The sequence below is a fragment of the Bufo gargarizans genome, chromosome 10, assembly GCF_014858855.1.
Source record: "Bufo gargarizans isolate SCDJY-AF-19 chromosome 10, ASM1485885v1, whole genome shotgun sequence".
Lineage (NCBI taxonomy): Eukaryota > Metazoa > Chordata > Amphibia > Anura > Bufonidae > Bufo > Bufo gargarizans.
Window position 1 is genome coordinate 31,765,693 of NC_058089.1, and position 25,261 is coordinate 31,790,953.

Genomic DNA, 25,261 nt, shown 5'->3' on the forward strand with positions numbered 1-25,261 from the left:
TCTCCATAACAAGCTCCTTCAAAGCAGTGTAATGGTTACTTTATCATATGGCGGATTATTGCTCACCAAGAAGACACTTCCCAGAATTCATATCCCCAGAGAGCACTCAGTTCAGGGATTTGCAAGCGAAGACAAAGTATAATTATCTATTATCCTTTTTTTTTTTTTTTTTTTTTTTAGATTATCATTGTTTCATGAAAAGGTATACTGAAGATTTCAACCCTGACTTCTGCAGAATTGTGACTACAGCTCTGGACTATGTTACATAATGTAACCATTCAGAATGTATTTGCAAAATTACTCTAAATACTGTTTGTCCTGTATCGGCAAGCGTATGTTTCACCTTCAGTGAGTAGGCTGAAAGGGCTGATCTATGTCTGAGAAAGGCTTTAGCCGTTCCTTCTTGCAAGGTTTTAATGCAGTAGTTGTGACTGCAGCTGAGCTGACCCACTGCTCCCCGGTATCACAGATTGTATATGTTGGCCTGAGGCGGCTAACAAGCCTCTAGTTAGGACAGGTTTTCCCTGAACATCTGCCTCCATGATATCACTGTATTTAGCCTACCCAGATGACACTGGTTTTGCACCAATACAGTCAGAGACTGTTTCCAGCTTTCCTCTAAAAGAGCTTCTCATTTGAGATGAGACCTACATTACCAAGGACACAGCTAAGCATTGCCACCAGGGCAGTTGCCATATTTCATGATTGTCTACTTCTATGGGACTTTAGGCTTTAAACACCTTCGGGGGCAATTTTTTATGATTGCATTTTACTCGTTTTGGGCTAAAAATGTTTTTTTTTATTGACCTTTACTAAAACTTTTCTGCAGTTTTTGTTATAAAGGTTAAATCTTTCCCTAGCCGTGAGCTTCTTACATTCGCTTTCACTTCGAGCCTTTATCTGACGGCTTTGTATATCCCTTATCTTTGAATTACTAACAGATCATAAACACTTTTAACAATGGTGGTGATGTGTACAGTGTAAGTGCTGGGAGGGGTGTATACCCCCCCCCCCCCCCCCAGATACCTCAGCTGGGTGAGATAACGGAAATCCAGAAAGCTGCAGTGGTTTCAGCAAAGTGTAGTTTGCTGAGACAGTTTTGTCTAGATGTTGTTCTGGGCTGGATTTCATGTGGACTGGGGGATAGGTTTGGTAGTGGGATCTGCCAGTCCACACCCTTTCTCTACATGTGGACTGGACTTGGAGGAAGAAAGGCTAAGGAAGGCCAGGAGGGCTGAGGGTCCACAAGGCTTTGTAAAGCCTGAAGTTTGGGGGGCCCAGCGACGCCTACGGAAAGAGGGTTGCATGGTCTGGTGGGGGAACTTTCACCGGTCAGCTGTTTTTGGCAGCTGCCGGTGCCGGACACATAACAGTGGACGGAGCCGGAAGCAGAAGGTTCAGTTGACTGTATAGTGGCCAGTTATAGTGATTTTTAGGCAAGTCCCCACAGCTGAAACAGAAGACTCATACTTACCTACTCCATTGCCGATTTGGTCCTCTTCACTGTCTCCATCTTCCAGTCCTTAAGCCTCATGCACACGTCTGTGAAACACGGACCGTGTGATACCGGCCTGGATTTCTTCTGAGAGCAGGAGCGCACGGCGTCATTGGTTGCTATGATGCCGTCCGCTTCCTGCTGCCGCCGTAGTACAGTAATACACGGGTATGATAGGTCATCAGTATCTAATCGGTGGGGGTCTGACACCCAGGACCCCTGCTGATTAGGTGTTTGAGAAGGCACTGGCACTGTGAGTGCAGCGGCCTTCTCGCAGCTCACTAAGCACAGCGCCGTACATTGTATAGCAGCTGTGCTTAGTATAGCAGCTCAGCCCTATTCACTTCTATGGGACTAAGCTGTGCCTAGGCCATGTGACCGATGAAAGTGACGTCAGTGGCCTAAGAAATGCTGTCAGAGGGCCACAGCGCTACTGAGAGCGCCAGTGCCTTCTCAAACAGCTGATTGGTGGGGGTCCCGAGTGTCAGACCCACTGATCAGTTAAAAAAATCTTAGAAAACCCCTTTAAGGTACTTGCACATAAGTGTTGTGTACGTAGATTTTCTGCAGGGATTATCGTGCGTTTTTTTTTTTTTTTTTTTTTTTTTTATTCAGCAAAATCTGCATGTTCCATTTGCTATTTCAACGCGCATTAGCCCCAGGTCTCTACCTTTGCACTGGAAAGGGTTAAATCTGCACCGACAATCTGAACAAATGGTTAAAATGCTGTGGATTTCCCAATATGCACCACGTATCAATGTCCACGTGGAAAATTTCCGCACTGTGTACATGACATTTTGAAAATCTCATCTGCATGACTAGTGCGGTAATAGCCTAAGACACACGAACGTGGTTTGGTTCGGCATCCGAGCCGCATTTTTTTGCTGCTCGGGTGCGGACCCATTCACTTCAATGGGGTTGCAAAAGATGCGTACAGCAATCCGTGTGCTGTCCGCAACCGTTGCTCAGTTCCGTAGCCCCACCCAAAAAATAGAACATGTCCTATTCTTGTCCGTTTTGCGGACAAGGATAGGCATTGTTACAATGGATCCGCCAAAAAAAAGATGCCATACAGACATCATCTGTTTTTTTTTGCGGATCCGCAATTTGCGGACCGCAAAACACAAACGTTCGTGTGCATGTAGGCTCACTCTGCAGATTTTACATGCATAAAAAAGCGTGTGCAAATACCCTTAGTGTCAGTCCACATTTAGCTGCAGGAAAAACGATGTGACAGAACCTCTACAGGGCCCTCCAATCAGACTAGCAGTCTGTAGTGTGAGAAGCTTTCTAAGGTGGAAGGACAAGGCTTCGGTGCTCAGTGATGTCTTGGGCTTCACAAATTCGCGGGTCTACAGGATGACGAAAGGGAGAATTAAAATTGCACAAATATAAAAGCCGCAGGTGTCTGCATCTTCTAAAAAGAGATACAGATTTTTCGCTGGTTGAATCATTAATATATATAATAGGTTCCCTGTATGACAGCGAGCTCCCCGACCAGAAATAAAAAGGAACTCTCGTCAGAGTGCGGAAAAGATAATTAGGGATGGTAACTGATGAGTCCTAATTAGGAACTGTCTTTAGCTGAAACTACAGTTTTTAGGTGACATTTGGATAATGAAATAAAAAGAATCCGATATTACTAAACGGCCGTCATCTGTCATTGTTAGGGTGGTGACATCTGAAAAAAAGATGTTGTGTGCACCCACTTAGTGTCATTTAACGTACATAGCACTTTGTGTCACCATTTTTGTGTCCCCTTTTCATGCAGTTTTTGAGCCAAAGCCAGAAGTAGATTTAAAAAGAAGGACTTCTACTTCTGCTTCTTGCTGAAACCACTCATGCTTTGGTTCCGAAAGAAAAAACTGCCCTTAATGGCTATGTACACCTTTTGGTGGCAGTTTGTTTTATTATTGTATTGTACTCATTTTGAGCTACAAATCATTTTTTTCAGTTGGCCTTTACTAAAAATGATGAGCCGTTTTCTCTGCACAGCATTGAGTTTATCTACTAGCAGGATCTGTATTTTCTCTCAGCTCTGTCAGTTGGGGAGCTGACGGGCTCCTTATGGCCTCTTTCACACAACCGTATGGCTTTTTCAGTGTTTTGCGGTCCGTTTTTCACGGATCCGTTGTTCCGTTTTGTGTTTCCATTGTGTTTCCGTTTCTGTTCCGTTTTTCCATATGGCATATACAGTAATTACATAGAAAAAATTGGGCTGGGCATAAAATTTTCAATAGATGGTTCCGCAAAAACATAACCGATACGGAAGACATACAGATGCTTTCCGTATGTGTTTCGTTTATTTTGCGGACCCATTGACTTGAATGGAGCCACTGAACGTGATTTGCGGGCAATAATAGGACATATGTTCTATCTTTCAACGGAACAGAAATACAGAAACAGAATGCATACGGAGTACACTCAGTTTTTTTTTTTTGCGGAACTGTTGAAATGAATGGTTCCGTATACGGAACGCAAAAAACGGCCCGTAAAACGGAAATAAAATTAAAAAACGTTGTGTGAAAGAGGCCTATCTCTGACCTTATAAACATTCATTAAAGCTCAATTCTTATCCTACTGATAAAAATGCGGCTTAGTAATTAAGAGATGAGTTATTAGATGACCGGCACAAAGTGAAGGTACCATTCACACAGCTAGACAAACAGTTAACTCTTTGTGACAGAACGCCTCAGTATTTTTAATAAAGACCAATTAAAACAAAGATTTTTAGCCCAAAATGAATAAAATGCAATCATAAAAAAATATATTGTCCCCGAAGGTGTACATAGCCTTTAAAGAGAACCTGTCACCCAGATGCTCCACTCCCTGTCTGCCATGCCGCACCTCCACCTCTTTGACTGATAGCCCGGCAGTGAAAACATATTCACGCCTCGCCCTGAGTTCTCGCTGGACCATGCTTGACGCACACGCTCTACAGGGATTGAGACCGCCAGGCACATATGGAGATGCCACAGATATCATGAGACTCTGCTGACAAGTGCTGATCTACAACGGCCGACCATTTTATTACTGGTATGTGGTGACAGCTGTCCTTTAAATTGGTTATCCAGGAATGGATAATGATGACCTATCACAGCGGCGAGGGTCTGAGTCCTGGCATCCCCACCGATCAGCTGGTTCAGGGAGCCGCTGCTCTCCCCGGAGCTCTGGTGAGTGTGTTTGGCTCCCGGCAGCTTTCCAAGCACAGCGCCGTACATAGTATAGTGGCTGTGCTTGGTATTGCAGCTCAGCCCTTTTGACTTGAATGGGGTTGAGTTGCAACTAGGCCATGTGACCGATGTTTGGTGAAGTCACATGGCCTAGGAAGAGGCTGTGGCGCTCACAGAGCGCCGGCCTCTTCTTACAGCTGATCGTTGGGGGTCCCTGAAGTCCGCCCCCCGCCAATCTGATATTAATGACCTATCCATAGGTCATCAATATAAATTCCCAGATAACCCCTTTAATGAACAAAAAAAATCTGAAAACCTATTTAAAGGGGTTGTCCCACGAAAAATGTTCTACATTTTTTAAAACCTGCACCTGGATCTAAATACTTTTGTAATTGCATGTAATTAAAAGCTTAGCATAGAGTTATTCACTGAAATCTATCTGTACAGCGCCACCTGCTGTTTGCCCTTTTTCCAAATTCTTTGTCCAGCTCGCATACATGCTCAGTTCCATCCTTCAGCTGCCATTTGCAGCAGCAGAAAGGACATGCCCCTTGAGCAGAATCTAGCAGAGCAATGAATGGGGAGATCTCTGGATCCATGCGAGGTGCAGGGCTGGTTCTAGCTTTGTTAGAAAGGTATTGCCATGTACTATATGATGCCATTTTTTACATTACTCATTGGATAACCCCTTTACTGAAGAACATCACATTAATAAGATATGGTATTCAAACTCTTGCACGCCCTCCAATCTTCCATATGCAAAGATCATTCAACCTGCAGACGGCTAAGAATAGCAAAACTGCTTATATTATCTTTTTTTCCCCCCACAGTTAAGATTTTGTATTAGAACCAGTACAAGGGCGCGGTAATTAGGTTACCTTATGCTCTGAACATAAATTCTAATTTATTGTTAGGAGATCCATGGGGCATTTCCAGTTCAGTGACTTTAATGGATTGGATTTTCTCAGGGAGATGGGACATTTTGGCAACGGAGAACAGCAGTTCCGCATCATCCGCAAGGTGACCGGGTGGTAGTCAGGAGTCAGAGTCTATCTGCGCATTCATTCTGTCACTCCACGTTTAGTGACGCTGTTAAGTGTGTCCTCCAGATTACACGGTTATGGAGACAGAAGGGCTACCGGTGTGATCCGTGGAGCAGTGCCATTACCTGGGGCTGTGGTGGACTGGTTTCTCTTTCCATTAATATACTGGGTTTGCCGTAGGATTTCCGTACCTAGGAGCTCAACCACAGAGTCTTACAATATCCTTATAAAGTTCTATTAAAGGGCCCCCCCCCCCCCTGCTAATACAAGCTGCGGCTCCCGCTGTGTCAGACTGAAGACATCCATGTATTACATGACCGGCCTTTCATGAGCTGCTTGCTGGGAGTCTTGGGCGCCGTACCACCGATCACCGCTGGGTCTTTCAGATTACATGGGACTGTCGGTGGTGAGACATGATCATCCCCTTGTAAATTCTTCTTTTGGCAGTCAAGAAGCAGCGGCAGGATCTCCAGATGTCCACACTTGCTTGTCCCATGCGGAATGCAGGCTGCCAGCAGAATACTGTATGTAGAAAAAATGTTCAGTGATGGCGCCACTTCATGTTACATCCAAAGTCACTTCCTTCAAAACTTTGGATTAATACTTTACGGAGATCCGTCTCCGTACAGTATTATAATGTATGGGCTGCGATGAGCTGAAGTTAGTGATTTGCGAAGTCGCACGGGAATTCGTGACTTCGTTGAATAACTTAGGTAATCGATCGGTACCTCGGAACCGAAGCCGAGTCCGGTTTCAAGTTTTAAAGCGGTTTTAATTACCGAAATAATATGCAGGTTTATTTATTCTAGATCTGATGGGAATTTGTAACATTATTCTTGCCAATAAAAAAGATCTGATTAAAAAAGATAAATCAAATACTGAAGTAATTCAACGAAGTCACGCACAACTTTGTTAATTACTAACTTTGGCTCATCGCAGCCCTTACATTTTAAGGCTAGAGTTATGGATCTGCAAAAACGCTTCCGTTACCATATAGAACCGCATGCATCCGTCATGAATGGATCCGGTTGTATTATGTCTTCTATAGCCATGACGGATCCACCTTGAACAATAGATACGTCCCCATTGACTTACATTGTGTGCCAGGACGGATCCGTTTAGCTCAGCTGCAAGCAGCGTTTTGGTGTCCGCTTCCAGAGCGGATTGAAGACTGATCGGAGGCAAACTGATGCATTCTGAGCGGATCCTTTTCCATTCAGAATGCATTAGGGCAAAACTGATCCGTTTTGGACCGCTTGTGAGAGCCCTGAAGGGCGCTCACAAACGGAAAGCCAAAACGCCAGTGTGACAGTACCCTAATACTGTACAGAGACGGATCTCCGGAAAGTATTAATCCGAAGTTTTGAATGAAGCAACTCCGGATGAAGCATCCAAAGCTCGCTTCGCTCATCTCTAGTCACCACAATCAAATCATTTCTTTAGGAAATCATATCTGCCATTACTAATGTTTTTGGGATTTGCTATAAAGCAATTTTTCTAATATTCATTTAGGAAAAGGAGCTATGTATGTATGTATTGTTGAGAGTTTTCCAAGATACATAAATAAGACAAGACTGATAGAACAGGAATTAAAGGGGTATTCCGGTAGGTACAAGTTATTACCTACCCACTGGATAGTGGATAACTATCAGATCGGTGGGGGACCTACCCTTGGAACTCCCACCAATCACGAGAATGGGGGCCCCCTACACTCTGCAGGCCCCCTGCTGCTCCCCTATCCTGTGGACATTGGCTAACCTGTGCCTACTGAAGTACCCCTTTAATATAAGAGACTGGTAGGACGAGGTTATTTTCTTCTATTAGAAGATGTACCTATGACACTGGCTGACCTGTTACATGTGCTCTTGGCAGCTGAAGACATCTGTGTTGGTCCCATGTTCATGTGTGTCCGCATTGCTGGGAAACCTTATGTTTTATTGTATGCAAATGACCTTCTTGGAGCAATGGGGGTATTGTCGTTACTCCTAGAGTCTCTGCTCTCTCTGCAGCTGCCACGCCCTCTGCACTTTGATTGACAGGGCCAGGTCCAATCACGTTTACACTACCCCAGCCCTGTCAATAAAACCTGATTGGACCTGGCCCTGTCAATCAAAGTGCAGGGGGCGTGGAAGCTGCAGAGAGAGCAGAGCCTCTAGGTGTAACGGCAACGCCCCTGTTGCTCCTAGAGGCTGATTTGCATATAGTTTCTCCGCAATGCGGGCGCATATGAACATGAGATCCACACAAATGTCTTCAGCTGCCAAGTGCACATGTAACAGGTCGGCCAGGGTCATAGGGACAGATCTGCTGACTGATGCCTATTAATATCAGAGACTGGGGGAAGGGGTTAGAATTTACTTCATTAAAGAGAACCCGTCCCCTCTCCTGACAGGTCTGTTTCAGTAACTACTTGCATTCCCTAACTATTTAGCATCTATTCTTATACCTCTATCTTATGCCATTCTTTAATTATTCCTACTAGAAGCTAGGAATGAACTGCTAACAGGTTTCAGTGAAGGTCCAGGTGGGGGTTACCAGTTGGGGGAGGGGTGTCCTTGCACATTGTGGCACTATCTAATCAGTGCTGCCAGTGTCAGACTGTGCAGAGACACATTGGAACACCCTTCTGAACCCTCTGTGCAATTGGCCAGTAATTCATCCATAACTTCTAGCAGGAATAGTAGAGGAATGGAACAGCACAGAGTCATAAGAATGGAGGCTCCAGAACTGGTATTACACTGGGAATGCAAGTAGTTACTAAAACGGGAGAGGATACAGGTCCTCCCTAGGCCATGTTCATAATGCTTAAGGGTCCATTCACACTTCCGTATGTGTTTGGCAGATCCACAAAACACTGACACCGGCAGCAATGTGCGTTCCGCATTTTGCCGGCACTCTTATAGAAAATGCCTTTTCTTGTCCGCAATTGCGGAGAAGAATAGGACATGTTCTATTTTTGGGCGGAATGGAAGTGCGGATGCGGACAGCACATTCCGTCCCCATTGTAAAATAAATGGGTCCGCACCTGTTCCGAAAAATTGCGGAACGGATGCGGCCCCATTTTGCGGACGTGTGAATGGGCCCTTATTCACATCTGCGTTGGGCTCTTCATTTTTCTGTAATGTCATAGAAGGAACGTAAGAGGTAGCACACAACCACTTCTCTCTACAGGACTGCACAATCTGACACCCTGGAAGTGACAGTGACATTGCCCAAGGTCATGCTAATCCCACGGCAGAATTGTGCGCAGTCTAGTCAGTCTCCAGCAAGCCACCCGTATGTCAGGGACAGCAAGCGCTCAGCTTGCTCCTGACATAACCTGGCACAGGCGGCCAATTCTGTCACTTCACACTACAGTAATAATGAGCGAGAGCGCACACACAGCAGCTTCTCATATAGCCGCTCGTACCCATGGCTGCATGGAAATGGAGCTTCTCAGTGGGATTAGACATTTGGGGGTCCCTCGGTGTGGCGCGTGCAGCATCTTGAATAGGTCATTTCTTAGCTTAACAGGAAACTATTGAAAACCGCACGTAACCTTCATTTGGAAGGAAGCCGCCATGTTATTAGCCTCTAAATATGGCACAGAGTCTTAAAGTACGGCACGTGCTTCCTATGGCGTTTTCTTAATACCGACACCGAGTTATTTAAGGGCAATGATGGAGTTTTTGCTAACTTCCTGGATGGCAGCAAAGGAGTTAAAAGCTGGTGAGATTCTTCATCCATTAGACAACATGCTGAATCATTTATTGAGAAGAGTCCCCCACCCGTCTGCGGAGACCTCGGGCATTGTATCTGTGCGGTGTGTGTAAAGGTTAGGGCGGATTGTTCGGGGCGAATATCTGCGAATATCTGATAAATCAAATAGCTGATAATTTATTCCTAGAGCAGTGGATACCACCGCGGTGCCATTAATGGGAGGTGCAGGCATCACCTGCCAATGGGCGCAGCTGAGAGCCGCGGACGTTCTCCTGTCCTAATCCGGCAATTTCAAGGCTTAGCCTCTTGACTTTTTTTTTTTTTTAATTGCAGCCTAAGGGTAATTGGAGATAATAAGTTTAAAGGGAACCTGTCACCAAAAAATCGCTTATTAAGCTGTTCAGAGTACCTTATAGTGCTACATAGTAGTGTCCTATAGCACTTTTTCGTCGTTTCCCAGCATTTGTCCTCATTGAGAAATCGATGTTTTATTCAGCTGCTGCCCCGTGTTTCAAGTCAGGCTTGAAGTCAAGGGGGCAGCGGCCTAGGCGTCTCCAATCCTGCTTTTCCGGCCTCTCGCCGCCTTGATTGACACGCCGCATCTCAGTGCTGGGACCACGCTCTCAGCCCGCATGCGCAGTAAAGGGCTGCTGTAGCGCAATCCCGGCTCCGGCTCGTACACTCAGCCGGCTTCAGTCTCGCTACTGCGCATGCGCCCGCCAGCCTTACATACTCGCGCCCGGCATCTTCTCTTCCTGCGCATACAGAGCGTGATCTCGGGCACGAGTATGTAAGGCTGGCGGGCGCATGCGAGACTGAAGCCGACTGAGTGTATGAGCTGGAGCCAGGATTGCGCTACAGCAGCCCTTTACTGCGCATGCGGGCTGAGAGCGCGGTCCCGGCACTGAGATGCGGCGTGTCAATCAAGGCGGCAAGAGGCCGGAAAAGCAAGATTGGAGACGCCTAGGCCGCTGCTCCCCTTGACTTCAAGCCTGACTTGAAACACGGGGCAGCAGCTGAATAAAACATTGATTTCTCAATGAGGACAAATGCTGGGAAACGACGAAGAAGTGCTATAGGACACTACTATGTAGCACTATAAGGTACTCTGAACAGCTTAATAAGCGATTTTTTTGGTGACAGGTTCCCTTTAAAGAGGTTTTCCTGGTTGAGGATATTGATGGTCTGTCCATAGGATAGGACATGAGTGTCAGAGCGGTGGGGTTTCTGACTCTGCTCCTCTTCGTTGTTTGGCGTGGTCCATCTATCTTCATGCCGTCTACTTAGTTGCAACGGTGCAGGGTATTGCTGTTCACTGCAGCTAGACGACGTATGGGCACACAGTCCCATGTAAACAATGATAAGACAATCTGATGTTGATGGCCTAACTCAGGGAAGGCTAACCTCCGGCACTCCAGCTGTAGTGAAACTATGGCTCCCAGCATGCACCATTCATTTCTATGGCGTTCTGAGAACAGCCAAGCAAGTGTGCATTTTGGGAGTTGTAGTTTTACCACAGCTGGAGTTAGCCATCACAGGCCTATCTTGAACTGAAGGTCTACCTCTCCCAACTCCACCGTAAACGTTCATGCTCAACTCCGTCGAGGGGAATAAGACACTCCAGAGTGATTAAACCATTAGGGATAAAACCTCAGCCAGTCATTGTCATGAGTAAGGACTGAGCACAGTCCAAAACGCGTTGACTGGTTTGGGGAGATGTCCTGCTGTGTGCCATTTTGGACTTTTTTCTTTTAAAGATATTTGGAAAAAATAAATCTAGGGTTTTATCCAAGACCGGAGTGCTGGACCCGCTACTTTGTTTCTACAGCCAGACTAAAGATCAGGCATATAGGACACATGGTAATGTCACATCACTGTCCGATCTGGCAGAGTTTGTTCAACTTTGATTTTATTTGCATGCCCAACTTCAAGGGATATTTATTAGGACAGTGGTCCCCAAGCAGTGGTTCTGGAGCCACATGTGGCTAGCAACCCCCCAGCTGTGTGGCTCGCCATGGGAGTCTTGAGTTAGGACAATATGTACTGGCAATTGACATTGTTGACGACCTATCCTAGATTTACCACCCAACAGGGCCAATTTAGATGGTATAATACAGTGATGCCCAAGCACTGCCCAGTTAGTTACATAACCCACCACCCCCGGCCCTGCCCCCTTCCATCCAGCGCTGCACCATTCTTGCTGTGATGCTCCAGACCTGTGACTTCAGCGCCGGGTCTCGCGGGATCACGCTGGATGACGGGATTGTGCGAGAACAAGACGGCGGAAGCGGAGCAGAGTAGGTAAGTATTTATTTATTTTTTTGTATGTGTAAATGTGCACACACCGGCTTCATACTCACAGGGGGGCACCTGGCAGTGCGGCACAGTGGCAAGCCGGCACGGCACTTGACGCAAATCCTTCATAGGGACCTGGCCCCGGGGTCAAAATCATGAAATATATAGGGGCAAAACTTAAAAAATGAAATATATACAGAGGGGGCAAAAAATAAAATACATACAGAGGGGGCAAAAAAATTGAAAATATACAGTGGGGGCAAAAAATTTAATATATACACAGGGGACGATTGGAATATATACAGTTGGGGCAAAATGGAATATATATAAAGAGGGGCTACTACAACGCAATTAAACCTATAGTGGGCAGGGCCTCGGGGGGGCCCAATTCAAAGTTTGCCCTGGGGCCCATAGAACTCTAGTTACTCCACTGCTGACCCCATCTCCCCACACCCGCCTGTACAGACCCCCTCTGGACTCTCAGAGCATGTCTGTGGCGAAACCAACCTCGCCACTGGGTTTTGGAGAGGCCTGTTTACCAGCCTCTTGCCCCAGGATTATGGCCCATACTAACTTTTAAACCCCTGAACCTATTCAAGTGAATTTTGGATAGGTTTGTCCCCAAGTTATACTGTTTAAATTGATGTAAGTTATATGTATGTACAATGTAAACTTACAAAGTTGTAACAATTTATAATAAGTGTAACTTGTTAGCTTGGGAGATAGTTGAGTGGATAGACAGAGGGGAGGAATATGCTGGGTGTGTTTCGATTGTCCCATTGTTCTATTGTCCCATTGTGCCATTGTGTGTTTAAATGGTGATTTCTGTCCTGTTGTCTCCACATGTGTATTGGCGATTTCCCTTTGTCCTGAGAGATAATTGGATTGCTCCTCTGTTGTCTCCAGGGAAGAGAGGAGGAAACCATGATGCATTGTGGGGATGTGTTGTATCTGTCCTGTGTCGCAGTCTCCCTTCTGGTCCCCTAGGGACGTGAACGATTGGTTGCTGTACTTACATTGTATGTGTTGTAATATATTGATTGGTTGTATTTCAAAACCCTGTGGGCAGTACTATGTTGGTGGTTTGTGAATAAAAGAGGCTGTATGCCCCAGATCAGGGAGTTCCTGTTTTATCCTTCATCATGTTGAGACTGGTGTTTGGATAACTGATCAAAACTGGGGGATTGCTATACGCTGAAGATTTGCTATACTCCCCTGGCATAACTACTAGCTCTTGTAAGAGCTGTTCCTGCTCTCTGGATTTAGGAGAGGTTCACCCACTGGAGCCTGGAGCCTTGTTGTAGGTCTAGCGTGGGTAGGAGACGGTGAGACCTCAACCAAGCTTCGGCGGTTCGTGGGGTCTGCAGTGCGTACGGTGGAGTGCTTGGACTCCTCGGAAAGCACTAGGAGCATCTATCGACGGAGGTACCCGGTCGGGGTGCTAGGTGATCCGTTACAATGTCGAAGGAGAAGGTGAGGACGAGTCAGATGGGAGTAGGAGGTCTATGGAGGATGTGACTGGCGAGGTGTGGAAGTGATTGGACCTGAGCCTATTTCTTAGGCCCCTTGCACACGACCGTATGGTTTTGCGGTCAGTTTTAAACGGATCAGTTTTTCAGTTTTTTCTTTCCGTTCCGTTTTTCCATTCCGTTTTTCCACTTGGTTTCAGTTTGTGATCCGTTTTTTGCGGATCGGAAACGGAAGCATACAATAATGTTTTTGCTCCATTCACACGTCCGCAAGTGTGGTCCTTATCCGTTCTGCAATTGTGCGGAACGGGTGTGGACCCATTCATGCTCTATGGGGACGGAATGGATGCGGAGCGCACACTATGTGCTCTCCGCATCCGCATTTCCGGAGCGCGGCCCCGATCTTCCGGTCCGCGGCTCCCGAAAAAAATAGAATATGTCCTAGAGCAGTGTTCCCCAACCAGTGTGCCTCCAGCTGTTGCAAAACTACAACTCCCAGCATGCTTGGACAGCCTTTGGCTGTGCGGGCATGCTGGGAGTTGTAGTTTTGCAACAGCTGGAGGCACACTGGTTGGGAAACACTGTCCTAGAGAATAGGCAGTTCTATGGGGGTGTCGGCCGGGTGTATTGCGGAATCCGCATTACACTACGGACATGTGAATGGACCAAGTACATAAAAAAATTGGGCTGAGCATAAAATTTTCAATAGATGGTTCCGCAAAAACGTAACGGATACGGAAGACATACGGATGCATTCAGTTTTTCTTTTGCGGAACCATTGACTATTCAGGAGCCACGGATCGTTATTTGCGGGCAATAATAGGACAAATTCTATCTTTCAGCGGAACGGAAATACGAAAAACGGAATGCATACGGAGTTTGCAGAACTCAGTTTTTTTGCAGAACCATTAAAATGAATAGTTCCGCATACGGACCGCTAACGGAATCCGCAAAAACAGAATGGAAGCGGAAAAACAAAACGCTCGTGTGCAAGAGGCCTTAAGGCTCGTTTACACGACCGTATTTCTTTTTCAGTGTTTTGCGGGCCATTTTTCGCGGATCCATTTTTTTTTTTCAGTAGTGTTTCCGGTTCCATTCCGTTTTTCCGTTCCGTTTTTCCATGTAGCATATACAGTATACAGTAATTGCATAGGAAAAAATTGGGCTGGGCATAACATTTTCAATAGATGGTTCCGCAAAAACTGACCCATTTTTGCGTACCCATTGACTGGAATGGAGCCACGGAACGTGATTTGCGGGCAATAATAGGACATGTTCTATCTTTCAACGGAAAAACGGAAATACAGAAACTGAATGCATACGGAGTACTTTCAGGTTTTTTTTTGCGGAACCATTGAAATGAACGCAAAAAATGGCCAATATACGGAACACAAAAAACATTTGTGTGAACGAGCCCTTAGGCCTCACGACCTTATGGCTTTTTCTGTATTTTGCGGTCCGCAAAAAATGAATCCGCAAAAAATACAGATGACGTCCGTGTGCATTCTGTTTTTTGCGGAACAGAACAGCTGGCAGCTGATAGAACAGAACTATTGTTCTCCGTTATGCTGACAATAATAGGACATGTTCTATCTTTGAACGGAACTGAAAAATGGAAATACGGAAACGGAAGGCATACGGAGTACCTTCCTTTTTTTTGCGAATCCATTGAAATGAATGAGTCCGTAAACGAAATGCAAAAAACGGAACATTAACGGGTCCGCAAATCCAGAGATGCGGAACAGTGCAGAATGGAAGAACGAAAACTACGGAAGCACTACGGTGTGCTTTCTGGGGTTCCGTTCCGTGCTTCTGCACCGCAAAAAGATAGAACTTGCTCTATCTTTTTGCGGAACAGAGGGATCGCTGACCCATTTAAGTGAATGAGTCTGCGATCCCCATGCACCTGCCCCACGGACTTGTGAACGAGCCCTTAATATATGACTACTATATCCGGTGCCCATGTGGGCCGCCTGGTTTGCTCCTCAGGACGCACATTACATGGGGTAATGTCCAGATGTGCCCCCTGCACATGGGGTAATGTCCAGATGTGCCCCCTGCACATGGAGTAATGTCCAGATGTGCCCCCTGCACATGGGGTAATGCCCAGATGTGCCCCATTCACAGTAGTAATGCTCACATGTGCCCCATTCACAGTAGTAATGCTCACATTTGCCCCTTTCACAGAAAAAATTCCCAGATATTTGCCCCTTCACAGTAGTAATGCTCAGACGTCCCCCCCCTCACAGTGTTTGCATTTCTTTCTGGGAAAGCTACCTGGTTCTGGCACGCAAAATTTATACCATGTCTAGTGCGGTCCTCAGATTAAAAATGGTTGGGCACCACTGGTATAATACTACTGCTAAATTTCTCACTGAAATATTTTTGGGGAAATGTTTGCATTTTCATGTTTTTTTTTTGTTTGTTTTTTTGTTTTCACATTAAAAATTTCTCTCCTCTCTTTTTGAATTGCCTGTTGCTCCCACCCATCACTGAAAGCTGAATGTGGCTCACAACACACAAAAGGTTTGAGACGTCCACACTAGGATATGCCACAACAATGTGATCAACATGTGTCTGACTTCTGGGACCCCCGCTTACTGAAAGAACGAAAGGAATCTCCATTTAGTATTTGTTCTGCAGAGCGGCACTATGACTACTTACTATAAACAGAGCTGTCACTGTAGTTCTTTGCACTATAAGACAAGTGAAGTCAGTGAAGGAATCACAGAACTTAAAGGGATTCTGTCACCTCTCATAACACAAATTCAGATTTTAAACCAGTCATGCTCCACAGATTACCTTGAATCGGCTTTGCTGTTCTATACTGTAATCCGTCCAGTAGTTTTGCTGAAAAACGACTTTTATAATTATGCTAATTAATCCTGAAGGTGCCCAGAGGGGCGTTATGTTCCACTTTGTGTGCCCAGTAACGCCCCCCTGCAGTGCCCAAAACGCCTTCCTCCTGAATCCCTAACCGCCAACAGCGTCTCATCCTTCTCCTCCTCCTCCTCCCTGACGGCCGATCGAAGTCTCGCGCAGACGCAGTACCCACTGAGGGCTGCGCCAGTGCGATTTGCTGGAGACTGAGGGCAGGAGCTTCATCGTCGTCACTGGGCATGCGCCGAGCCCAGTGCCGTCCGATGCTCGCTCTGCCCTCAGTCTCCAGCAAATCGCACTGGCGCAGCCCTCAGTGGGTACTTCGTCTGCGCGAGACTTCGCTCGGACGTGAGGGAGGGGGAGGAGAGGGATGAGACGCTGTTGGCGGTTAGGGATTCAGGAGGAAGGCGTTTTGGGCACTGCAGGGGGGCGTTACTGGGCACACAAAGTGGAACATAACGCCCCTCTGGGCACCTTCAGGATTAATTAGCATAATTATAAAAGTCGTTTTTCAGCAAAACTACTGGACGGATTACAGTATAGAACAGCAAAGCCGATTCAAGGTAATCTGTGGAGCATGACTGGTTTAAAATCAGAATTTGTGTTATGAGAGGTGACAGAATCCCTTTAAAGGGGTTTTCTGTTTTTATTTTATTTTTTTAATTTAGTTTTACCAAGGTGCAAGGAGTCTGCTAAAATAATAAAGATCAAAAAACAACTTATCTTACCTTCCTGCACCCGCTCCGGTCCAGCTTTGTCCTTTTTCCCAGTTGTTCTCTACTTGATAATTGCACGCAGCAAATCTCTCGCAATAATTTCTTTCTAGTGCTTTTATATCTTAATTCATTTCAAACTTTCATGATACATCAAGGTGGTCCAAGAAGTGTCCACCATAGATGTACTTCTCAAACTTTGCATGTGGACATTGTCTCGTTTTCTAGACGGGTGCACTGGGTTGTTGATGGGCACTCGCTCCATAAATCATTGGGAAGCGATAATGAAACCTCAGCAGACCAGCGAGTAGGTGGTTGTACAGATTTTACATCGCTCTAAAGTTATTTCTGCAGGCGACTGTGTTCCAGTACATTAGACACACTTCTTTAGTAGGGATTTGCAATGGTCACAGTCAGATGTAAGCCCTAGCCAGCGTCTGCGGTCTCCATGGGCAGACTTAAGAAGCAAACAGTTCAGTCCATTAGTACTTATGTGCTTTTGTTTAACCCGTAGAGGAACCTCGCCGTACATGTACGGCGCTGGTGGACGTGACTTAAAGGGAACCTGTCATCAACTTTATGCTGACCTCACTGAGGGCAGTATAAATTAGTGACAGAAATGCTGATTTCAGCGGTCTAACTCACAAGCTAAAAGTAAGAGGTTGCCGAGAACCAGTATCGTAATCATTGCAGCCCAGGGCTTGAAAAGAGTCAAATCTACCTGAGAAGAGTCCTGGTTATTCATATCTCCTGCTCTCACCCATCTGCTGATGACTGGCAGTTCTCTCCTAGAGAGAGAGGGAGAAAACTAGGTAGAAGCCGGTCAGTCATCAGCAGGAGAGCAGGACTTCATGTATAACCAGGACTCCTCTCAGGTGGCCATGACTCTTTTCCAGGCCCAGTCTGCAATGATTGTGATGTTGGTTCTCGGCAACCGCTTACTTTTAACTTTTTAATGAAAGACCACTGAAATCAACTCACCTGTCTCTACTTTATTCTGCCGTTAGTATGGGCAGCACAAAGTTAATGACAGGTTCCCTTTAAGGACCAGCACCGTACATGTACGGCAGGCTGATCGGGCAGGTGCAGGAGCTGCGCCCGCCCAATCAGCGGCATGTACTCGGCAGTCACTTACAGTCGGGCCCCTGCTGCATACGCCAGCATCGGTGAAAACACTGATGCCGGCGTATTACCGCTTGTATGCTGCAGTCAAAGCTGACTGCGGCATGCACAGGGTTCTCGGAGGGTACGGGTGCCCTCTGCTTCCCCATGCTGCAGTGACAGTGACCCGATGGCAGAGAAGGCAGCCCGATGTCTTAGGCTGGGTCTCACAGGCAGTCTAAAAGCTGTCAGCCAATGCATTACAATACAGGTTATATTGAAATGCATTGCAGAGGGGATCAGAACCCAGAAGTAGAGTTGAGCGAACACCTGGATGTTCGGGTTCGAGAAGTTCGGCCGAACTTCCCGAAAATGTTCGGGTTCGGGATCCGAACCCGATCCGAACTTCATCCCGAACCCGAACCCCATTGAAGTCAATGGGGACCCGAACTTTTCGGCACTAAAAAGGCTGTAAAACAGCCCAGTAAAGGGCTAGAGGGCTGCAAAAAGCAGCAACATATAGGTAAATCCCCTGCAAACAAATGTGGATAGGGAAATGAATTAAAATAAGGATTAAATAAATAAAAATTAACCAAAATCAATTGGAGAGAGGTCCCATAGCAGAGAATCTGGCTTCCCGTCACCCACCACTGGAACAGTCCATTCTCAGATATTTTGGCCCCGGAACCCAGGCAGAGGAGAGAGGTCCCGTAACAGAGAATCTGGCTTCATGTCAGCAGAGAATTAGTCTGCATGTCATAGCAGAGAATGAGGCTTCACGTCAGCCACCACTGCAACAGTCCATTGGCATATATTTAGGCCCAGCACCCAGGCAGAGGAGAGAGGTCCCGTAACAGACAATCTGGCTTCATGTCAGCAGAGAATCAGTCTTCATGTCATAGCAGAGAATCAGGCTTCACGTCAACCACCACTGTAAGAGTCCATTTTCATAAATTTAGGCCCAGCACCCAGGCAGAGGAGAGAGGTCCCGTAACAGAGGATCTGGCTTCATGTCAGCAGAGAATTAGTCTGCATGTCATAGCAGAGAATGAGGCTTCACGTCAGCCACCACTGCAACAGTCCATTGGCATATATTTAGGCCCAGCACACAGGCAGAGGAGAGAGGTCCCGTAACAGACAATCTGGCTTCATGTCAGCAGAGAATCAGTCTTCATGTCATAGCAGAGAATCAGGCTTCACGTCAACCACCACTGTAAGAGTCCATTTTCATAAATTTAGGCCCAGCACCCAGGCAGAGGAGAGAGGTCCCGTAACAGAGGATCTGGCTTCATGTCAGCAGAGAATTAGTCTGCATGTCATAGCAGAGAATGAGGCTTCACGTCAGCCACCACTGCAACAGTCCATTGGCATATATTTAGGCCCAGCACACAGGCAGAGGAGAGAGGTCCCGTAACAGACAATCTGGCTTCATGTCAGCAGAGAATTAGTCTGCATGTCATAGCAGAGAATGAGGCTTCACGTCAGCCACCACTGCAACAGTCCATTGGCATATATTTAGGCCCAGCACCCAGGCAGAGGAGAGAGGTCCCGTAACAGAGGATCTGGCTTCATGTCAGCAGAGAATCAGTGTGCATGTCATAGCAGAGAATCAGGCTTCACGTCACCCACCACTGTAAGAGTCCATTTTCATAAATTTAGGCCCAGCACCCAGGCAGAGGAGAGAGGTCCCGTAACAGAGGATCTGGCTTCATGTCAGCAGAGAATCAGTCTGCATGTCATAGCAGAGAATCAGGCTTCACGTCACCCAACATTGGAACAGTCCATTGTCAGATATTTAGGCCCCGGCACCCAGACAGAGGAGAGGTTCATTCAACTTTGGGTAGCCTCGCAATATAATGGTAAAATGAAAATAAAAATAGGATTGAATGAGGAAGTGCTCTGGAGTCCAATAATATATGGTTAAGGGGAGGTAGTTAATGTCTAATCTGGACAAGGGACGGACAGATCCTGTGGGATCCATGCCTGGTTCATTTTTATGAACGTCAGCTTGTCCACATTGGCTGTAGACAGGCGGCTGCGTTTGTCTGTAATGACGCCCCCTGCCGTGCTGAATACACGTTCAGACAAAACGCTGGCCGCCGGGCAGGCCAGCACCTCCAAGGCATAAAAGGCTAGCTCTGGCCACGTGGACAATTTAGAGACCCAGAAGTTGAATGGGACCGAACCATCAGTCAGTACGTGGAGGGGTGTGCACATGTACTGTTCCACCATGTTAGTGAAATGTTGCCTCCTGCTAACACGTTGCGTATCAGGTGGTGGTGCAGTTAGCTGTGGCGTGTTGACAAAAGTTTTCCACATCTCTGCCATGCTAACCCTGCCCTCAGAGGAGCTGGCATTGACACAGCTGCCTTGGCGACCTCTTGCTCCTCCTCTGCCTTGGCCTTCCACTTGTTCCCCTGTGACATTTGGGAATGCTCTCAGTAGTGCGTCTACCAACGTGCGCTTGTACTCGCGCATCTTCCTATCACGCTCCAGTGCAGGAAGTAAGGTGGGCACATTGTCTTTGTAGCGTGGATCCAGCAGGGTGGCAACCCAGTAGTCCGCACAGGTTAAAATGTGGGCAACTCTGCTGTCGTTGCGCAGACACTGCAGCATGTAGTCGCTCATGTGTGCCAGGCTGCCCAGGGGTAAGGACAAGCTGTCCTCTGTGGGAGGCGTATCGTCATCGTCCTGCCTTTCCCCCCAGCCACGTACCAGTGATGGACCCGAGCTGCGTTGGGTGCCACCCCGCTGTGACCATGCTTCATCCTCATCCTCCTCCACCTCCTCGTCCTCCAGTAGTGGGCCCTGGCTGGCCACATTTGTACCTGGCCTCTGCTGTTGCCAAAAACCTCCCTCTGAGTCACTTCGAAGAGACTGGCCTGAAAGTGCTAAAAATGACCCCTCTTCCTCCTCCTCCTCCTCCTCCTCCTCCTCCTGGGCCACCTCCTCTTCCATCATCGCCCTAAGTGTTTTCTCAAGGAGACATAGAAGTGGTATTGTAACGCTGATAACGGCGTCATCGCCACTGGCCATGTTGGTGGAGTACTCGAAACAGCGCAACAGGGCACACAGGTCTCGCATGGAGGCCCAGTCATTGGTGGTGAAGTGGTGCTGTTCTGTAGTGCGACTGACCCGTGCGTGCTGCAGCTGAAACTCCACTATGGCCTGCTGCTGCTCGCACAGTCTGTCCAGCATGTGCAAGGTGGAGTTCCACCTGGTGGGCACGTCGCATATGAGGCGGTGAGCGGGAAGGCCGAAGTTACGCTGTAGCGCAGACAGGCGAGCAGCAGCAGGATGTGAACGCCGGAAGCGCGAACAGACGGCCCGCACTTTATGCAGCAGCTCTGACATGTCGGGGTAGTTGTGTATGAACTTCTGCACCACCAAATTCAGCACATGCGCCAAGCAAGGGATGTGCGTCAAATTGGTTAGTCCTAGAGCTGCAACGAGATTTCGCCCATTATCACACACCACCAGGCCGGGCTTGAGGCTCACCGGCAGCAACCACTCGTCGGTCTGTTGTTCTATACCCCGCCACAACTCCTGTGCGGTGTGGGGCCTGTCCCCCAAACATATGAGTTTCAGAATGGCCTGCTGACGTTTACCCCGGGCTGTGCTGAAGTTGGTGGTGAAGGTGTGTGGCTGACTGGATGAGCAGGTGGAAGAAGAGGAGGAGGAAGCCGAGAAGGAGGAGGTGGCAACAGGAGGCAAAGAATGTTGCCCTGCGATCCTTGGCGGCGGAAGGACGTGCGCCAAACAGCTCTCCGCCTGGGGCCCAGCTGCCACTACATTTACCCAGTGTGCAGTTAGGGAGATATAGCGTCCCTGGCCGTGCTTACTGGTCCACGTATCTGTGGTTAGGTGGACCTTGCTACAGATGGCGTTGCGCAGTGCACACTTGATTTTATCGGATACTTGGTTGTGCAGGGAAGGCACGGCTCTCTTGGAGAAGTAGTGGCGGCTGGGAACAACATACTGTGGGACAGCAAGCGACATGAGCTGTTTGAAGCTGTCTGTGTCCACCAGCCTAAATGACAGCATTTCATAGGCCAGTAGTTTAGAAATGCTGGCATTCAGGGCCAGGGATCGAGGGTGGCTAGGTGGGAATTTACGCTTTCTCTCAAATGTTTGTGAGATGGAGAGCTGAACGCTGCCGTGTGACATGGTTGAGACGCTTGGTGACGGAGGTGGTGGTGGTGGTGTTGGTGGTACATCCCCTGTTTGCTGGGCGGCAGGTGCCAACGTTCCTCCAGAGGCGGAGGAAGAGGCCGAGGCGGCAGCAGCAGAAGAGGCCGAGGCGGCAGCAGCAGAAGAGGTAGCAGGGGGAGCCTGAGTGACTTCCTTGGTTTTAAGGTGTTTACTCCACTGCAGTTCATGCTTTGCATGCAGGTGCCTGGTCATGCAGGTTGTGCTCAGGTTCAGAACGTTAATGCCTCGCTTCAGGCTCTGATTGCACAGCGTGCAAACCACTCGGGTCTTGTCGTCAGCACATTGTTTGAAGAAGTGCCATGCCAGGGAACTCCTTGAAGCTGCCTTTGGGGTGCTCGGTCCCAGATGGCGGCGGTCAGTAGCAGGCGGAGTCTCTTGGCGGCAGGTGTTCTGCTTTTGCCCACTGCTCCCTCTTTTGCTACGCTGTTGGCTCGGTCTCACCACTGCCTCTTCCTCCGAACTGTGAAAGTCAGTGGCACGACCTTCATTCCATGTGGGGTCTAGGACCTCATCGTCCCCTGCATCGTCTTCCACCCAGTCTTGATCCCTGACCTCCTGTTCAGTCTGCACACTGCAGAAAGACGCAGCAGTTGGCACCTGTGTTTCGTCATCATCAGAGACATGCTGAGGTGGTATTCCCATGTCCTCATCATCAGGAAACATAAGTGGTTGTGCGTCAGTGCATTCTATGTCTTTCACCGCTGGGGAAGGGCTAGGTGGATGCCCTTGGGAAACCCTGCCAGCGGAGTCTTCAAACAGCATAAGAGACTGCTGCATAACTTGAGGCTGAGACAGTTTCCCTGGTATGCATGGGGGTGATGTGACAGACTGATGGGGTTGGTTTTCAGGCGCCATCTGTGCGCTTTCTGCAGAAGACTGGGTGGGAGATAATGTGAACGTGCTGGATCCACTGTCGGCCACCCAATTGACTAATGCCTGTACCTGCTCAGGCCTTACCATCCTTAGAACGGCATTGGGCCCCACCATATATCGCTGTAAATTCTGGCGGCTACTGGGACCTGAGGTAGTTGGTACACTAGGACATGTGGATGTGGCAGAACCGCCACGTCCTCTCCCAGCACCAGAGGGTCCACTAACACCACCACGACCATGTCCACATCCGCGTCCCTTACTAGATGTTTTCCTCATTGTTATGGTTCACCACAACAACAAAAATATTATTTGGCCCAATGTATTGTATTCAAATTCAGCGGGATATAAATTTGAGGCCTAGTATTTAGGCGCTGGGTGACCGGTATGGATTTACTAACAGAATTGGACTTGGAAATGCACAGTAGCATGTGTGTGAAGTTATTCTGAATGACCCTATGTGCACCTTGAATATTATATACCCTTTTAGGGATAGATTTCAAATAGCTCTGATATAGCAGAAACCACTAAATTATGAAATTGCTAAATTGGGAATTGTATTTCAACCCAGAACAAAAAATGTGCTTTGACGGACACTAAATAACTTTCCCAGCCACAACAGGACAGCGGTAACGAGAGATTTAGCGGGATATACATTTGAGGCCTAGTATTTAGGCACTGGGTGACCGGTATGGATTTACTAACAGAATTGGACTTGGAAATGCACAGTAGCGTGTGTGTGAAGTTATTCTGAATGACCCTATGTGCACCTTGAATATTATATACCCTTTTAGGGATAGATTTCAAATAGCTCTGATATAGCAGGAACCACTAAATTATGAAATTGCTAAATTGGGAATTGTATTTCAACCCAGAACAAAAAATGTGCTTTGACGGACACTAAATAACTTTCCCAGCCACAACAGGACAGCGGTAACGAGAGATTTAGCGGGATATAAATTTGAGGCCTAGTATTTAGGCGCTGGGTGACCGGTATGGATTTACTAACAGAATTGGACTTGGAAATGCACAGTAGCGTGTGTGTGAAGTTATTCTGAATGACCCTATGTGCACCTTGAATATTATATACCCTTTTAGGGATAGATTTCAAATAGCACTGATATAGCAGAAACCACTAAATTATGAAATTGCTAAATTGGGAATTGTATTTCAACCCTGAACAAAAAATGTGCTTTGACAGACACTAAATAACTTGCCCAGCCACAACAGTACAGCGGTAACGACAGATTTAGCGGGATATAAATTTGAGGCCTAGTATTTAGGCGCTGGGTGACCGGTATGGATTTAGTGACAGAATTAGACTGGGATATGGCCAAAAAATAACCACACTATTGCTGGTTAAATGCACTTGGTGACGGGCGCAGCTTGCCCCTGATGTAGTATATGGCCAAAAAATGAACAGACTATTGCTGGTTAAATGCACTTGGTGTCACAGCTTGACGAACCACACTACTGAGGGTTAAATGCACTTGATGACGGGCGCAGCTTGCCCCTGATGTAGTATATGGCCAAAAAATGAACAGACTATTGCTGGTTAAATGCACTTGGTGACGGGCGCAGCTTGCCCCTGATTTAGTATATGGCCAAAAAATGAACAGACTATTGCTGGTTAAATGCACTTGGTGTGATAGCTTGACCAACCACACTACTGAGGGTTAAATGCACTTGGTGACGGGCGCAGCTTGCCCCTGGTGTAGTATATGGCCAAAAAATAAACAGACTATTGCTGGTTAAATGCACTTGGTGTGACAGCTTCACCCTGATGTAGGCTTTAGCCAAAAAACAACCACACCATTGAGGGTTAAATGCACTTGGTCGCAGCTTGTGCTGGCGCACCACAAGACACAAAATGGCCGCCGATCACCCCAGAAAAATGTGACTGACAAACGGTCTGGGCAGCCTAAAAACAGTGAGCAATTGAGTATCAGCAGCTCAATGACCCACAGCTGCAGATCGATCAATAATCAAGTCCTTTGGAGGAGTTAATCTGCCTAATCTCGCCCTACTGTCGCAGCCGCAACCTCTCCCTACGCTAATCAGAGCAGAGTGACGGGCGGCGCTATGTGACTCCAGCTTAAATAGAGGCTGGGTCACATGGTGCTCTGGCCAATCACAGCCATGCCAATAGTAGGCATGGCTGTGATGGCCTCTTGGGGCAAGTAGTATGACGCTTGTTGATTGGCTGCTTTGCAGCCTTTCAAAAAGCGCCAAGAAAGCGTCACAAAAGCGCCAAGAAAGCGACGAACACCGAACCCGAACCCGGACTTTTACGAAAATGTCCGGGTTCGGG

The 25,261-nt window shown here is 47.4% G+C and overlaps 1 protein-coding gene across 1 annotated transcript in view; it reads left to right on the plus strand.

Moving 5' to 3' along the window:
- Positions 1–25,261, plus strand: part of CHID1 (chitinase domain containing 1) — a 478,064-nt gene that overhangs the window by 181,681 nt on the left and 271,122 nt on the right. The window lies entirely within an intron of this gene.